At 39.9% G+C, this 13,188-nt stretch overlaps 1 protein-coding gene across 3 annotated transcripts in view; it reads left to right on the forward strand.

The window, feature by feature from the left end:
- The first annotated feature begins 1,022 nt into the window (after positions 1 to 1,022).
- Positions 1,023 to 13,188, forward strand: part of strbp (spermatid perinuclear RNA binding protein) — a 94,517-nt gene continuing 82,351 nt past the window's right edge. For 2 of the 3 annotated variants that reach the window (XM_085168809.1, XM_085168812.1), the window contains exon 1: positions 1,157 to 2,654. The gene's annotated coding sequence lies outside the window, so the exon portion shown is untranslated. Of the gene's footprint in view, positions 1,131 to 1,156; positions 2,655 to 13,188 lie in introns of those variants that run through there. The other variant, XM_085168810.1, reaches the window with a different exon arrangement.

Below are 13,188 nucleotides of genomic sequence, written 5' to 3' on the forward strand. Positions count from 1 at the left end.
ACAGCAGCATCTGCAACCCACATAAGATCTAAAAATACTCCCGCACCATTGACTGCTACTATGCTGTGGCCTAGGTAGGTAGATGAATAACAGCGTGTGTATGGTGCGCGTGTATTGTGTGTGCATGTGTTAAAGGAATAAAGGTTTGGCTGTACATGCTGAGGTTTGCTGCAGCCTCGTTTAGAAGTCTCAAGCAGAAATACCGTATTTAATGCATAGCATATTGCAAATATGTTGTGCGTTGTTGTGCATGTGGCAGAAGCACCTGTGGGCTACACTAGGCACCAATTACTGTAAATCAAATGCACTCATGCATTGCTGTAAATACACCACTGTTAGCTATCTGTGGCCCTGTTAGGATTTCATGTGCTCATGGATGTGGATAAAGCCAAGTTGCTCAAACGACAGCCATGGAAATTCTTCTGCTGTGCAGATGTGTAACAGATGTATCTCATATCTCATATTGAGCCAACACTGCAAAAGAAAGCTAAAAAAAAACCCCTAAAATATTTGTCTGTAGTATGTTTCAGCTGTTGGTTATGTGACTGATTTATTCAGGGAGTTTAATTAAACTTAGTGTCTCTTTATCCTTTCTTCCACCCAACACCCCAACCCTAAGCCTGGTTCTGATTCAGCTTTCTTCCTGTTAAAAGGGAGTTTTTCCTTACCATTGTTGCCTTATGCATGCTCAGTGGGGGTCGTCTGGTTGTTGGGGTTTTCTCTGCATGTTTGTTGGTGTATTTTCTTTACAATATAAAGCTGTTGTTGTGATTTGGCGCTACATAAATAAAATTGAATCTATTTGAATTAAACAAAAAAAGGAGGAAGAGTTGGATTAGACTGTTACGAGAGGTTGTACCTTTTGCCAGACTGCTTCCCTTCTCTCTCTCCTCTCCTGCACCTGCCTCTCTTCCGTGAACCGCTGTCGGCTGCACCGTTTGCTGCACAGGTGCGAATGGAGCAGCAGCTCCAGGAGCTCCGCCAATTAGGAGCACCGAACGGGGCCACGTGAACAAATCCCGTCGTCTAAATTCCCGTTCAGCGGCGGGCAGCTCTGAGTGAGCGGCAGCCCTGAAAGCCACACTGAGTGGGGAAGTAATAACGGCAGGCTGAACGGGAGCAGTGTGCAGGTAAATTGCTTTTTGTCCTGGCTTTACACTCCCCCCTCACTCCCTCCATCTCCCCTCACCAGCTCCGCATGAAGCAATTCAGATGCGCGGCTCCGGGACGGGGTGTCTTGGATTCATTTGTTGTCGCTTGCGGGTTGACTCTCTGCTCTCCTCCGATCAGATGCGCGGGCAGGACAAACAGCATCCTCGGTTGCCCTGCACCGTCTACGCATTGAAACTCAGCCCCCCCCCCCCCCTCCCTTCCTCCTCCTGCTCCTCTTTTTCCCCTCTCCCCCTTGTCTCTTCCAGGCACATGAGGCTATTGATAGTTGACAGCAGCCTCGTAATCCCCGGCTGATCTGGCTGATCTTCCACAGCCATTTGCGAAACAAGAATGTTGATTGAACTTTATTTTGCTTCTAGATTTATTTTAGCTTAATTGGTAACGCCCGCATAGACTGACGCTGTGGCACCGGGGAGCGTGAGAGGCTTTTTGGTGCTGCATGCAGCCAGGCAGAGGCATAAGCTTTTATTGCTGAATTATTTATAAGACTGTCTGGGGGGAGAGAGAGAGTAGCTAATGCCTCTCGTGGATGGAGAGGGAGCCCTGGAGAAGATAGGCTACAGCTCCTCATATGCTTTTTAAATCAGTTTCTTTGCTCAGTTTTTTTGACTCTGTTGTTTTGGCAGTAAAGTCGTATTTAGTGCTTTCAACTACAAAAAGAAATCACTAAACAAGCACTCGTACTTTTTCTTTCATGCTGACTTGTTTACTCAGCATCTTACATCTGATTTTCTGTTTTATTTAAAATTGATTGTGTTAATGGACACAATCGACTTTTCTTTTTTACAAGCCTCAGATTAGATATCACATATAAGTAAATATAAATGAATCTGCGGTGAATTCTTGCCTAACCTCTCAAAGTAATGTCATTAGCTGCACAGGCTATACATTAATGAAAAAGCTCAGTTAGAAGCTCGTATCTTGTCTTTTTCTCTTTGTGTGTGTATATGTATATATAGGCTATGTGTGTCTGCATATGGGTTGAGGAATAGGTTTATCGCCATATATCAGTGGCTGTTTACGCTGTCACGTATTTTTTTTTCCCTCTAAAATCCCTTCCTGGTACGGAGAGCTAGTAGTAGGCTATAGATTACATACATGCGGCACTTCTGCACTTGCCTTCTTCACAGCCCGACTCCAGCGGAATGAGTCAACCCCCCCTCGTCCGCGCCTGCGCACTCCCGGCATTCATCTCCGGAGATTTCTCCCTCTCTTTGGCTCCGCTCTCGTGTCTTGCGAGGCGGGATAGACCAGCAGGCGGCTCCGGGCTCGCGCTCGCTCGCTGCCCAGGTTGTCAAGGCGCTCGTGATTTTTTTTTTAAATTCTCTTCGTCGCGAGTGGACGGTGACAGCTCAGCTCGTCTCGCTCACGTGTTGGACTGAGCTTTGTTTATCGGGTTTGTTTTGTCTTTGCTCGGATATATATTTTTGTGGGGTTTTTTGAGTCATTGACGGACTCCCAGCAGCCCATTTGCCAACCTCGTAAGTATGTTCTTGATGTTTTCTGACGCCTTTCTACGGCGCGCCGTCCAGGCAGAGTTGAGAATCTAGTAGCAGGAGTTTGAACAATTTATCTCTCCCTGTCGGTTGGTTGTGGTTAAGTTAACTGGCATTAAATAATTTATTTTTTTCTTTTTCTTTTGCTTTTGCTTTTCCTTGTCAAAAAGCAAGAAGAGGAACTAAGTACACGATAAACTTTATTAATGTTACTGTTACTGAGCGTGCTACGTTTTCAGTCAGACATGTTTGAGTCTCAAAAATTAACTGTTCTTTGAAGAATAAGACAATGAAGCCAGATGGTGTCGGTCGACTGTAGTTCATCTTTTATAGCAGGTGTCTGATAGCCCACTTCCGCACTTGACTGTAAGATATGTAGGCTATACCGTTGGCACAAAGGTCTCAATTGTTTAGCTGTAGTATTTTATCAAACCCTTCTTCTGCGGTTTTTGTATGGAACACCAGGACTGCCATAATGAATTAATTAAATACACCATTAAATAATTAATTAAATGTGTCAATAATTAATTAAAATGGGAAATAATTAATTAAATAAATAGTTATGACACATGTAATTAATTAATTATTGACACATTTAATTAATTATTTATGTATTTCACATTTTAATTAATTATTGACACATTTAATTAATTAATTATTGACACATTTAATTAATTATTTATGTATTTCACATTTTAATTAATTATTGACACATTTAATTAATTATTTATTGACACATTTAATGAATTATTTATGTATTTCACATTTTAATTAATTATTGACACATTTAATTAATTATTTAATGATATATTTATTTATTTCATTTTGGCAGTCCTGGCGCCTGGCTCTCATCATGAAATAATTTTATCTGTCAACCTCACCCATCAAACTCAGGGGGCGGGGTTAACGCTGATCGACTCAAAACCATTGCTTTGGCCTGGTGGCCATTGTTTTTAGCACACAACAACCAGCATGTGGAAACTAACAGAACTGAACTTTGAAAAACCCTGTTTGTGTGTGTCACCAAATACAGTTTTAATATTTTTTTAGCCGAGAATGTAGTGGTTTAATCTTCATGTGTCTGGTCGGTTTGTCAAGATACAGCCTCTTTGCAATAGTGCTTCGATGATTTCGGAGATGTCTGCCCAGTCTCACGGCAAAGCGTGGGATAGACCCGCTCGCCTCGCAAGCAATCGAGCTATTATTACCGCCGACAAAGCGCAGGCCCCGGTACACAGCTGTAATAATCCCCGCTGACACGGACTTATTTTACTGAGGTTATATTTATCGGGGTTTTATTTCCTGATGTTCTTATGTGTCCTACGTGTTTCAGTCGCCAATTCTGAATTATAACTAACATTAAAAACATGTTTAAGGAGGAGAGAGAGCAAATAAATTCGATTAACAGCTGATTTTTGGTTTTTTGTTCAGTCATCAGTGTGACCTGCGTATAAACGCATAAAAGAGATAACGTTGGTGTTTCCTCATGTAGTAACTGCTGGCTTTAACTGTACAAAGGTTGTTCGACACTATGACACACATACAGACTTCATGATATTCGGCTAATATTTTTATTGTGAATATTAATCATGAGGGTAAACGGACCTGTACACCACGGAGCAAGATCAGCATGTCCACGATATCTTCAGCTCTCTGAGTTAACCCAGAGTTTCCCAGCTGACTAATCTAACGGTCATCTACGAATATGTCACGGCTCATACCAATATAATTTTACAGAAAATCATCCTTAATACTGCCAACTATTCCAGAGACGTGAAAATCTACAGCATAAAGAACACAAAAATATAGCAGTCTAACGCAACACTGTAACGGAGATGAACCGTCAGTTTGTCACAGATCAAAGTGGAATGAAAGCGATTGGTTGAACAGGTGTTCGTGATCTGTGTTTTCTGCATTTTCATCAGCGTAAGAGACTCAGCAGTTATAACAGTTATACATTTAATAAATTACCAAATGAACGCAAGAAACGAGCAAACCGGTTCCGACAATTTGAGTTTGTGTTCCCTCAGCTGCAGACTCGCTGCTGTTTAAATGTTTGAGAGGAAGATTAGATATAAAGCAAACGTCAAACATAGACTCAGTCTGCGTTCACATTTGATATGAGGCCAGGACGGATAATGGCTGTGTCCTGTTTTAAGATCATACATGTAAAATTGTTGTCTGACCTCCGTCGATCCAGCCGCTCAGAGTTAACTGAAGTTAACTTGGATAAATTATAGTTAAGGAGTATCACAGATAACACCCACGTGAGCTCTGTGACTGTTCACCACTACACGGAAATCAGTAGGCTGTTACTGAAATACACGTGCTATTTCATAAACTATGATATAAATAGGGAGGTCCTACTAACATGTTTATAGTTTTAAAGGACACCTTCCTGCCTTTCGTCTCATTCATGAGCAGTATTAGTTTTCTTCTAACATCCAGAAGTCTGCACCATGTGTTTCATAGTTTGTAACAAACCTTTGACAGCTAAACATAACATGACCGAAAAAGCAAAAAAATAAATAGAGAGAGAGAGAGAAAAGAAATCACATAAATTATATGTTAACCTCATTTATTTTTAGTTAAGTAAACTCTAAAAATTCTAACAGATCGCTGGTGCTTAGAATACAGTTGAATAACTATTAAAAAACAGATGATATAATATTTCTGTCCAGGTTGCAGTCTGCATTATGAACATGTAGTTGGAAACTCTGCTCCTCTCGGTGGAAATGCGCCTTCTCTTTCCTCTTTGTATAAAAACATTTTAAAAGTCAGTTTAATCTCAAACTTCACTGTTAAATCCAAAACACACCAGATAAATAGTTCAGTCTAACACATGTGCCAGTGAACCATTAAACGTCTGTTCTGAAACGTAACTTTAACCTCAGCCAAACCGATTTGCTCAGTTGTAAATAAAACAACGAAGTAAACGTGACCCGACAGACAAAACCTGAGTGAATTAAGTCCAGCGTTTAACCACTGAGAGCTAAAACTCAGGTGAGGTTTCAAAGCTGTGTGCCGGTGATTGGACATCAGCCGCTGATAAAGTGGGTTCGCCTATAAAGTGCTCTGTTGGAAAACGAGCTCCGGCAGCTCTGCGCTTGGGAAAAACTATATTTACTTATCTTGTGCAGAAAAATGTGCTGACATTGCGTAATATCGAGCACCGGCTGCCCAGTTAAACTGTGACTATCACCAGGTAACGTGTGCGTGTTTCTTGAATTAGCAGCAGGTGTTAAACAGCTGACAGGTGAGGAGGAGGATGCATGCAGGTAAACTGAGGGTCTGTTGAGCTGATCGCTGGTTTCGTGAGAAAAATGTCAGCTCGTTCTTTATGTTACAGAAGCACAGAGACACAAGACCAGGTGGAAAGAGACGATCGTTCGGTGAAAATGAGAATCTGCGAATGCAACATGTGGAACACGGAAAGTGGAATATGTAAACAAACCGGTTAACGTAACCCCCTTGGTGCACTCTGCATGCTGACTGTTAGCAGAGCAAGTGACATCTCTGAAAACATCTGAGCACTTTTGCAAACATGTTCTATGTTGACAACCTGACCAGACATGTGAAGATTACAGCGCGACATTCGAGGCTAAAACACTGTTAAAAGTGTAGTTGGTGACAGAAAAACGGGCTATTTTAAAACTACACCACCACCATTACTGCCTGTGATTTGAAATGCATTCTGGGATACCTGGCTGCCCCAAGTCTACACAAGCAATCGATTATCTAGGATCGACCTGTTTTGACTTACTTTGCACGGCAACCAATCAAATGTTAGAGAAGCTGCATGGGCAGCGTTAACCCCGCCCCCTGCGTTTGATGGGTGAGGTTGACAGATAAAATTATTTCATGGTGAGAGCCAGGCGCCAGGACTGCCAAAATGAAATAAATAAATATATCATTAAATAATTAATTAAATGTGTCAATAATTAATTAAAATGTGAAATACATAAATAATTAATTAAATGTGTCAATAATTAATTCATTACATGTGTCATAACTATTTATTTAATTAATTAATTCCAATTTTAATTAATTATTGCCACATTTAATTAATTATTTAATGGTGTATTTAATTAATTCATTATGGCAGTCCTGGCGTTCCATATTTTTGGGGTAAGTCTTCCTGAAGTGTTAAATGCATTTTTTTAAAAAATTGCTATGTTATTTAACTACTTCCTTTTTTTTAAATGCACCTTTAGCCTTCACGGGGCATAGTTTTAGGGAACCAAAAGTAAGTGATTAAAGTTTCATCACTGAGGTTAACTGGCTACTTCCTTACATACATATACCTCCTGTTTTGTGTGTATATGTGTCCTATTACGCGAGTGTGTCTATACGTGTGCGTGCATGCCCGTCATCGAGCGAGTGACAGAGAGGAAGAAAATGCTGAACTGCTCTCCCGTCTTGCTGAACCAGCTTGTTGGCATACCAAAAAAACAACAACAAAAAAACCCACGCATTAAACCGTAAACGTGCGCCTCGTTTCCCGGTTTTGGAACAACTCGAAAGACCACAGCAGGCGTGTCAGCTTGTCAGCGTTCAAAGGTCTTCACACCTACCAGCATGCAGTACCACGTAGAACTTTCTGACTTGTTTCTTCTGGTGCTGCAATATTTCTCCTATTGTTAATTTTTTTTCCGTTATGTGCAGATAGTTTGTTTCTCTTTTTATTGACTGGTGAATTGAGCTGCTTTTGCTCTCTGCTATGCTCAAGTGCTTCTCATTTGTCTTATCGTTTCTTTGTGTCTGGTGGTCCTCATGCTTGACTAATGGCCTGTTGCCTTGAGGTTATTTTTATTTGCTCCACCCTTCTCCAACCTGCTTTCGTGTGCAGGAGGTGCCCCTTGCTGACACACTCAGCCACACCTGTCCTGGTTATGTGGAAATGTGGGGTGCCTTTGTTGCCTCTCTCGCCTAAATGGAGTTGATTTATTGAGAGGGAACACAGGCTTCTTTAGTCCTTACTTGTTACAGCCGTATAATGCTCGTCTTGTACTGCACACAGTAGACTTTGTGAATGTGTTGGAGAGAGGGGGAGACAGGATTATTACATCCTTACTTCTTTATTTGTGTGGTCATACACGGCTATTTACTGCAGTGGACAAATATCTGCCTGCAGCCCTACAAAGTGAGCATTACATAGGTTAGGCTGAAAAAGTGTGCGTATGCTTGTGTCTGTGTGTGTGTGTGTGCGCGCGCTCCAGGCCCCTCCAGCACTTTCACGGACTCGTTCGCCCAAGCATTGACTTGGCAGTGAACTCTGAGTATTGACAAGATAAAAGGATGAGAAGGAGGGAAAGAGTGAGCTGTTATTGTATGATCACCCTGCACAGTCTGTCTTTGTTTCCTCCTCCTTCTTTTAAGCATTGTTTTCCCTTGCTGTTCCTTTTTTGATATTCCAGATTTCCCTGATTTCCCTTTTCTTCATAATTCCCCCTAGACATCTCAGACTTTTTTAAAAGCATTTTTTTGTGTTTTTTTTTTTCAAAGATGAAACAGGCATAGATGTTTCAACTTTGAATCTAGACATATATATATATATATATATATATATATATATATATATATATATATATATATATATATATATATGAATATGTTTAGCCCAGGTGACATTATGGCCCTAAAATGGAAATTTCCACTATACTATCGGTATTGATATGCCTATATTTCACATTTCTGAGACATAAACCCCATGTTTTTTTTATTTAAAGTAGGGCGTTTTACCATTTAGCCCTTGGTGTTTGATTTCCCTAGAATCTGGAAGGCGATTGAAGCGCACCCAGTGGATTTGGATTGCTTCAATGGATTTGAAAATGGATTTAATTTCCACTAATGGAACTTACTTGGGACCAGATACCCAGATTAAGGACACATAGAGAACTGGCAACACTAGTAGATAGACTGAGCACGCATAGCAAAGACAAATAGAGACACAGCAGAGTGACAATTTAATATCAGCCATAAACCATAAAATAGTGGTTTTTGACAGGTTCTTTTTTCTAAATATATTCCACACTGTCAAAGACCATTTTGTTTTTTTTTCCAACATCCACACTAAGTTTTACTTTTGTAATGCAAAATCATAAATTGACATCCCTATAGAGCTTCTGAGGTTGTCACAAGAGAAATTGTTATATTTACAGAGATAAAGAGAAATTCCAGGTTGAAGAGTATTTTAAAGATTGCAGTTTTTAACGTTTGTTTTTTAATATTTATATGAACTGAAGCTAGATCCTCAGAGATCTCCACATAGTCAGCAATTGAGATGTCTTGAGTGGACCAATCTGTGAATCATTTTCCACTACTTTTTTTCTTCATTGTCAGATACATTAAATGATGATGATTTCATCAAAAATCAATTCATTCATTCATTCATCCAAAAAGCAATCAAACCAAAATCAAAATTACTGAACAAAGTAAAAGTGCATTAAATTAAAATATGAATGATCATAAATGCTACTGATATCTGGTTCTACTGACCTGTGTGCCTCTCATTATCAAATAAACAACTGGAACCCTAAGGACTGGAGCCCTTAGATGATACCATTTGGTATGAGCGGTTATACTGTACATGTTGTTTATGTAGGATTTTTTAAGTTAATTATCATTTTAGACCTTGCTTTCTTGTGTTTAATCACAACATTTTGACTTTCTGAACTTGTTAAAGATTCATATTATATCGCCGATATAGCAAAAAAATCTACTTTTCTAAAATGAAATACTAATTTTTGTGATTTTTCATTCAAATGTCAGAGGCAAAAGCTTATCTTTTATCTAATTCCTTCAGTTTGTGTTGTTGTTAGGTCAGCGTTGTATGAATAACAGTGTATGGCCTTCTCATTAAGAAGTCCATACGAACAGAATCAACCTTTTAGGATTTACTTACCTGGATGATTGAGCATGCATCAAGACACTTACTAAGTAGTGTTGGCAGTATTACTGTCAATACTGACAAGCTTATATGACGACATATTTTAACCAGGTTGTTTGAGAGAGTTTTGAAGGCAAGAATAGCCATTTGCCTGAGATGTAGGTTTATTGGCTTTATCATATTGTAGCTTGTCTGTTCCTTGTGTATTCACTCCACTTGCCTGATTCCTGTCACCTCTAAATGTGTCCCTCAGTTCAGCTCTCTTTCTTCTGCATCTGTTTTATGTACGCCTGGGAATGGCGTCATGGTCCTTCAGCAGCTTGGGCTCTGGTTTGCTTTATGTTATGTGCTCAGCTTAAACAGTTTGGAATCTCAGTAACACTCACTCAGTAATAAGAGGAGACACAGCAATGTCACGGGACGTCTCCCTCTCCTGCTGCTACCTCTGCAGCATTTGAGTGTGTTCTGGTGCCCACTGCCTATCAGTGAAACAGGAGTCTTTCCACCAGTTCTCAGATTCTAGCATACAGCAGCACATTTAGAGTCTCATCTGGCAAGGAAATGTAGCTTTAATTCAATTGGCCAGAGCTTTAGTAAAAGCTTTCCTAATTGGCTGATATGGAAGCTGGCTGCCAAGGTTCCAGTAAGCACAACAGGGAGTTGAGGACAGTCCCAGAGGTGCTGTAGTGCAGGTGAGACTGTGCAAAGGGCAGATAACACGAGAGTGTGCTACTGTTTTGAATATTCCTCCATACACAATAATAAAGAACCTGCTAACTCAGATCCATCCACCTGACCATATCTCATTTTCAGCTGTGTCGTGTGCCACACATATGCAAATGTACACATGCAAACACACACTCCCCCCATGTGCATTAACAAGAAAGGCTTTTGTCTCTTCCCCACTTGGTAAAGGAACAAAGTCATCAATGCAAGAATATTGTCTCTGCGTGTGTTATATAAAAAGTGTGCAAACAGAAAAGAGACACAAAAAAATGCTACTGCCAACAGCCACATCAGCCATTCTTGCTTCCTTCACCTCAGGAATCCAGGAATAGTTCTGGGTGACAGAGACACCGGATACGAGATACGGAGACAAAGAGAGAAAATACACAGGCGGAGAGAGAACCAGGAAAGACAGAAACAGTGTGCAAGAGATGGCCATGTAAGGTTTACTGCACCATAGCTTGCATCGCTGCACAGAGACACTGAAGCTGAAATTAGTGTTTCAGAGGATGGGATTTCAAGTTACTGTTAACATGAACTTTGTTTTATTTTGGGGGGGGGGGGGGGGGGGGGGGTACGTGGCTGCTTTATAACAACACAAAGGCAGCCTTCATTATATGATTCATAGAAATAACAGTGAGTCTATCTAAAAAATGGCCTGTTGTGGTTACATTATGATTTTAGTCAAGTAAATATTAACACCGTGTTATAAATAATGAATTAATTATTTGCAGTGGCATTTCCAAGAAGAGTTAAATTGTTTGACTCCATATATTGTAAACCACTTAGTGTGGCATTTACACAACCTTTGTTCTACAAATTGAGATAAAGCCCAGATAAGTGTTGGGAAAGTATTAACTATTTCCTTCAGAAAATGATCATCCGTATAATCTTAAATCTTAATTATTGTGATAACCTTTTATCAATTCAATTTATCAGTTCCCACCAATATATAGCCATTCCTTTCATTTGTTCCCTCCTAGATTGTCAAAGCATTGTGTCAAGCTTACTAGCATTTTCTTGTGTCTTTGTCTTTTTTTTGGTATGATCTCTTGCCAGATGTTTGATCACTATCTTTGGCTTATTCCTGTAAATTTTGTTTGTTGGATTTTTGGATCCTTGCCTGGCTCTTTGTGAATTGTTGGATATTTGGGCTGTCTTCCTGTGCTGGACCCAAGCTTTTGGGCGTTTGCTGTTCCATTTACAAAGGGCAAACAGCACATTGGATATGAACAATAAATATAAACCTTCTCATTTTACTAATGCGCTAGACTAACATTTGTCAAAATGGTGGGAAAAAAATATCAGAACAGTGTGTTGCTCCACTTTTAAAATATCACACTGTATTTGGTGTAAGATGGAAGCTTTCAGAAGTCCACTACATTTCTGCATATTCTGCATTACTTGCATAGGTGGTGCTGGATTTACCAGGAAAGGGGAGATAGTGGCAGAAGATGGTGCAGTTTTAAGAATGTACTTTTTCATTGAATTGTTAGGTTTGTTAGTAGGTGTTGCAACACCACATTTACTGAAGGAGTAAATGAATTATCCTTTGTTTAACAGTTTGGATGCCCGCCTGCTCTATCACTCGGATACTGCCAATCACTGGCAGCTCTCCCTCGTATGCAGTTGTTTATGCACAGGCGCACACAAGCATATGATGTGTACAGAGCACATTCTGATAAACAGTTTAGGTAAAGTAGAGACAACTAAACTAATTCCTGCTCCTTCATCTCGCTCTTTTACTTTTTTGTTGTTTTGTTCTCTAATACACTCATTCAAAAGTGTGCACACATCCTTGCACCCACCCACACACACAGTCTCACACACACACACACACACACACACACACACACACACACACACACACACACACACACACACACACACACACACACACATACATACACAACCCTGCCTGTCCCCTTCTCATGTCCCAGCTCTGCTTACTGTGTCAAAAAGAGCTTAGATCAGGGAAACCATAGCTTGCCCTCGTTCTGACTTCCAGGAAGATGGAGCTATTTATTCAGACCAAACAGGACATGTTTGGACTAACGCTGGAAAGTTGCCAGGCAGAATCTGAGCTGGTTCAACTAATTTGGTTAATTTGATCCAAGTGCCATAGAGAAAGGTGCTTTCCTCTGTTTGCTCCAAAAAAGGCCAGAATGGGTACTAGGGTTGCAACCCTTCAATATATTTTGTAGCAGTAGATCCTCCCCAAAAGGTTATCATTCATTTATTCACAAAAAAGTTGGCATAAAAAGAGCAAATTCCAGTAGGTTGATTGAGATGTGCTACTTCACAAATGCAGGTAAAAAAAAAAAAAGTGCTCTTTGGATCCATACAGGAAAAAGCTGGGAGGTTAGACTTGTACTTTGCTTTGTGATCAATAAGTTATAACCACAAAACCCCAAGGCCCCATGGCATTCGCATTTTACCAGAGACCAAGGTGACAGTCATTGCTTTTTTCTGCTCCAAAAACCCCCAGGTTTATTCAGTCAACTATCTTTTATGACAAAGAGATTGTCAAAGAAATCTTTAATATTTTCTCATTATTCCGCTTTTTTGCAAGATAAATAACTGACCTGATTACCAGAATACTCTGTTTATTAAAAACCGTAGAGCTGTTTGCTCATCACAGTTGTGATATCCTGTCCTTATGCGCTTTGTCTGTCACTTTTAAGGCTCTTGTCTTTTTTTAAAAAAAAATCATACCTCAGAAAGAGCAGATGAAAGATTGTTTTTGTAGCAAACATGAAAAATATTGTCAGTTCTTGAAGGTTTGTAGCTGCTTGTGTTGTGCTAGTTGTTAGTGATCCCACTCAGTCTGCACTGACACCTGTCTACAATCTCAAAAAAGTAAAATTTTGCTATTTCTGTCTAAAGAAGCACTTGTTTTCAGGG

Source organism: Neolamprologus multifasciatus, chromosome 7 (genome assembly GCF_963576455.1).
Source record: "Neolamprologus multifasciatus chromosome 7, fNeoMul1.2, whole genome shotgun sequence".
NCBI lineage: Eukaryota > Metazoa > Chordata > Actinopteri > Cichliformes > Cichlidae > Neolamprologus > Neolamprologus multifasciatus.